Raw genomic sequence first — 5913 nt, 5'->3', positions numbered from 1 at the left:
CTCAGGTATCTCCACAAAGTCATAATATTAGCAAATGAATATCGTCTTTATAAAGTACAACTAAGCCTATGTAAATATTTCACGACAAAATTAGTATTACTGAAATTGTTTTGTAAATGAAATATTCTAGATTTTTCAACAATAATTATAAATTGTATGTGAACTTGTCGCATTCTATTCACAAAAAACAAAATCTCTCGTAGTAGCTTTACAGGTACTATCCCAGTGTGTTTCACTTAAGAGACAGAGCTGCGTATCCGAAGGTCTCAGGTTCGAGCCACGATACGATGCTGAACATACTATGGGTGTGGCTACAGATGCGACAGTCAACTTGATTAATTGGTTAATAGCTGTATAGGTGGTGGATGTTTTTGATTGGTTCTCTATCCTCTAATTAATATTCAAAGTTAGGGATGACTAAACCTGAACACGAGGCATCTCTTACTGACCATTAAGTTTATTCGTCTAATAGAGCTGCCGTGAGAGCTGGAAATACCAATATAATTTTATTTAAATAATGTAGCACAGGAAGGTGCGATATGCGTGTTAACCTCTAAGTTAAAATGAAAATTCTAGTCTACTTCTTACTAATTATTAATTTAGAACCCTCCCCCCCCTTGGTCACGGAAGAGCTACGAATGTTTTCTCCTTTGTGGTTGTTGAAAGACGTTATAAGATCACCATCCGACAGGGTTACTGTAGCATAAGGTACATTACAGATAGCTACAATGATACTATCTGATGTTCAAAAGGGTGATGGACCATCCGACAGGATTACTGTAGCATAAGGTACATTACAGATAACTACAATGATACTGTCTGATGTTCAAAAGGGTGATGGACCATCAGACAGGATTACTGTAGCATAAGGTACATTACAGATAGCTACAATGATACTGTCTGTTGTTCAAAAGGGTGATGGACCATCAGACAGGATTACTGTAGCATAAGGTACATTACAGATAGCTACAATGATACTGTCTGTTGTTCAAAAGGGTGATGGACCATCAGACAGGATTACTGTAGCATAAGGTACATTACAGATAGCTACAATGATACTGTCTGTTGTTCAAAAGGGTGATGGAGGTTTACAACCCCTTGCTGACTTGAGATTGTCCCCCAGTCACATGAATAGCATGTGCAGATAAAGAGAGATAGAAAATAAAAACATAATTTTTTTTAAATTATCTCTGTAGTTTTGTTTCTCAAGAGACAAAGATCTACTGTGATATAGATAAGTTTTCCACAAGAGATTTAAACAGTATAGATACTTTTTAAAGCAGATTTCCAATATATCATTTTTTCTTCTTTTTGAAATGTAGACTTTTAGTGTTTAAAAATTAATTCATCAATTAGTTTGATTTTATTTTCGTTTATATTCACGACTTATTGAGAGTTCTTTGTTTTCAAGAGTGTATTAGAACAATTCTTTGTTTTACCATAAACAAAGGAAATAATACTTCATAGTGAAGCGTTTCTTGGATGTCCAGGTTTTGTGAACCTTGTTCATCAATTCCAGAAAAGCTACTGCATCAGAGAGTACCACGATATGATACTAAAGATCGATAGATGAGAGCCACTGTTTGTAGTTAAGCAGAGCTGCACAACTGACACTCTGTGCTCTGCCCACCACGGGTATCGAGCCAACTGGATAGCAACTACAGCCATAATTGGACAATCCAACACTAAGGACAGGCCATCATATTCGCGTCTTCTATGTTGTCTGGCCAGGTGGGTTAAGACGTTCGATTCGTAATATGAGGGTCGCGGGTTCGAATCCCGGTTGCACCAAACATGCTGGCCCTTTCAGCCGTGGAGGCGTTATAATGTCACGGTCAATCCCACTATTCGTTGGTCAAAAAGGGGTAGCCTACCGGTTGGCGGTGGGTGGTGATGACTAGTTGTCTTTCCTCTAGTCTTACACTGCTAAATTAGGAACTGTTAGCGCAGATAGCCCTCGAGTAGCTTTGCGCGAAATTCAGAAACGAACATTTTGCTGTCTATCACTAATTGCATAGAAAATTACAACTTAGTCATGTTGAAATAAGAAAGAGCATTCTATCAAAAGAAATTGGTTAAACGTGAAAGAACGACAACAATCAATTTAAAACTAACTTATTTTTAACATTTTATATTCTATAATTCTATCTGGCTTCATTTGGAAAATATCCAACCACGTTCCAGTGCAACAATTCTATAGAATGTTCAATGGTTTCTGTGACGTTCCTTCAAAACTAGTGTGACGTGAAAATTACCTAGAATCTAAACGTCTGTACTTCAACGAGTTCCACATAAATGTGCTAATTAGGCTTTCGGTAAGAAGAGAATGTTAGACCGAAGATGACGCACTAATGTTTCGAAACTAGTTTCAAGTCTTCTCTTAGTTCTTTATTCTACTTGTTTCTTTCACCTGTCACGCAAGATACTGTATTTTTTATTATAATTATTACGTTCCGAGTATACACCATATTAATAGTCTGTAACTGGGACAACTCTTCAGTTGAAGACTCATTAGAGTTTGCTATAATCCCACGAGTTCGGCAAGAAATTTCTATCTAGGAAGACACGTATAGATTGGCTCATATCTTTAGAGTTGCGAGCAACCACGTAAGTAAATCATTAATTATTAACAAAGTAATTACGTTGAATTCAAGTATTTTAAGTCTCATGTAATAAGGTAACAAATAAGTGACGTTGATGGATAGTTAATTTTGATTGTTACTATCCAAACACTCCACTAAAGGTACATTGGTATACGACGCATACTGTAATTATAAACCCTTCAAGTTGTATTACACGAACCTCCAGATAATAACCTCGAGAGCTTGTATCGTTAAAAATCTGGGCACAGATAGCCCATTGTCTAGCTTTGAGCTTAAATATCATGAAGTACCATTAAGGCAACTTTAATATTTGTTCTTCGTTATCTTGCCATAAGAACTGTTTGGTGGAAGTATTGAAAATGTCTTTTGTAAACACGAAGGATCTGTTGTTATTTCAAACAGGAAGTTATAATAAAATACCATTTTATTTTGTTATTTTCTGAACCCTGAGTTATCAAGTTATTTTTTTTTCCATCATAGTGATCTTAATAAATAAATTTAAAGATACAGTAATGACAAGGAATCATGTTGAAACATTAGAAATACCACCACATTCTTTCGTATTATAATTTATCGCAATCGAGTTTCCGATTAATATGTTTCGTATTACGATTTCGAATGGCCGGAAATTTGAATTTAAAAGTTAATTAAATGTTGACATGCATTCAACTTATGATATTTGTCAACACGATTGACACACATAACCTTCTATCTTAACAGTAATATATTTTAATGTATATAAAACAATTCAATTTATAACATTTATTACAAGTAATGATTTATATACAAAACTTTTACAAACAATACTGAGTCCTCTATGTGGTCTTGAACCGAATACTTTACCGCCCGATCACGATGAACGAATAATTAGTTTCGAGTTGATATCAATATTGTTAACATAAGGGGTAGTCCTGGTCTTGGTTGGTCTCACGCTATTTACAAGCTGACTTTTCTCCGACGAAGAATTTAATATCCTCTTAGAAATACTTTCGTCCAAAGTTAATTCACTATAACGTTCAAAATCTTTAAACATTTTTGGTCAAATATCTATGGCTTTCTCGTTTATCACAGCTATATTTTCCGAGACTGTATACCAATATTAAACTGTCTTTCTCGTTTATCACAGCTATATTTTCCGAGACTGTATACCAATATTAAACTGTCTTTCCATGTGTTGCGAAAACTACCGTTTATAACCATTAGGCGAGATCCTCGAAATTTCATTTGGCAGTAATACTTGCAATTACTGGTATGTTTTATACACACAGCGTGCATTGTTGATTCTTGCACTCGAGAATCTTCTATAAATTTAGAGAATAGGCGAGACTTAAGCAATACACGCGTAACAATTAAGTTACATACATTTGTAAACGTATATTAAACTGTAACAAACATAAGTATTAAAATAAATATATAATAGCAAATCCGTTACACTACACAGTGAATGATAATAACTGTTAATGTGTTTTATTCACATAACTAAAGACATATTCCGGCAAGAGAGTTTTCTTTGCCTCTATCTCTCTCTCTTCATTTCTTTACAGTACACTGGAAACACTTGTTGTTTAAAGTGATGCTCTCGAAGGATCCAAACACAACGTATTTAATTAATTTCAGATATAGCGCCACCTACTTTGTACTGAGGCTGTTTCTCCCCACATCCTTGCTTCAGACAAATATAGAGTACAGGTTTACATTAGTTGCGTTACACGAAATACAAACAAACGGTAATAAATAAAGGTTAGAAAAAAGGGCTAAAGTGTATTATTTCAGGTGAAAGCATGGTAAGCTGGAAACCATAACATTATGTAACAAAATGACGAATTATTTAGCAACACAATGGCCTATAGCCATCTGAAGGGCCCGGCATGGCCAAGTGTGTTAAGGCGTTCGACTCGTAATCCGAGGGTCGCGGGATCGAATCCCGGTCGCACCAAACATGCTCGCCCTTTCAGCCGTGGGGGCGTTATAATGTGACGGTCAATCCCACTATTCGTTGGTAAAAGAGTAGCCCAAGAGTTGGCGGTGGGTGGTGATGACTAGCTACCTTCTCTCTAGTCTTACACTGCTAAATTAGGGACGGCTAGCGCAGATAGTCCTTTGCGCGAAATTCAAAACAAACAAGACATCTGAATTTTAAAGTTAGAGACTGGAGGAAAGATTGTTATAATTTATCACCAAGTTTTGTACCGGATAGTGAAATTTGACTGTTACTCTCATAACACACTCATGACCTCAAAGTGTGAAGCTAGAGCGATTTTGTGGAATAACAGCTCGAACGTGGAATCCTTGATAACCAGTAATTATCATTTAATAGATTATTCGCGATTTGCGCGAGAACTACGCTATTCAAAGATACCGACTTATTTTGGTACAAATATACAACATATATTCCCCGACTGTATTTCATCTGTATTAATCATATTTCATTCAAAAAAACGTACAAAATATCCATGAAAAATCACCGAGACACGTAAATACACTTTTATTTCTATACAATTCTAGTCGATATATATTAATACAAGCCGAATTAACACTACGGTGGATCTTTAGGCAGCTCACTTCTAGAAGCACAAACATTCCCTTTATTAAATTGAAATTTTGCCAATCAAAACCATCTTTCGCCAAATACAATGCTTTTTTAGAAGATCAAATAATATTATATAATATTAAAGCTTATTTGAAGTTAAACACAAAGTAACTCAGTACAAGCACTTAAGTCCCTTGCTGGTATAGAGGTAAGTTTACGGATTTACAACGATAAAATCAGGGGCTCGATACCCGTCGGTGGAGTCAGCAGATAACTAGATGTGGCTTTGCCATAAGAAAACACACGAGAACTTAAATGTATTGTCTTTGAATACGTGAGTGATTTAGAATTAAGCAGAAAACCACACAATGGGCAACCTATATTCTGTTCACCACTGGTATCGAGACCCGATTTCTTGCGTTGTAAGCCCGCTTTGCCACTAGGGGGTATTATAATATTATAAAACAATAACATCAAACTTTCTTCCTGTGTACAATAAACATACTTGTTTCTCTTTCATTTTTAAACCATGCTTATTAAAACACTTTTATGATAATTTTGCATAAGTCCAACATAGTTAGGTGGTTATGGCTGCACAACTGACGCTCTGTGCTCTGCCCACCACGGGTATCGAGCCAAGTGGATAGCAACTAGAGCCATAATTGGACAATCCAACACTAAGGATAGGCCATCATATTCGCGTCTTCTAAGCAAATGTCATGATAAGGGGTTTTAGTCATTTTGTTGTCTGGCCAAGTGGGTTAAGACGTTCCACTCGTT

This window comes from Tachypleus tridentatus, chromosome 5, assembly GCF_004210375.1.
Source record: "Tachypleus tridentatus isolate NWPU-2018 chromosome 5, ASM421037v1, whole genome shotgun sequence".
In the NCBI taxonomy this organism is placed as follows: domain Eukaryota; kingdom Metazoa; phylum Arthropoda; class Merostomata; order Xiphosura; family Limulidae; genus Tachypleus; species Tachypleus tridentatus.
The sequence above is the reverse complement of the archived record's forward strand: the minus strand, read 5'-3'. Positions refer to the sequence as shown.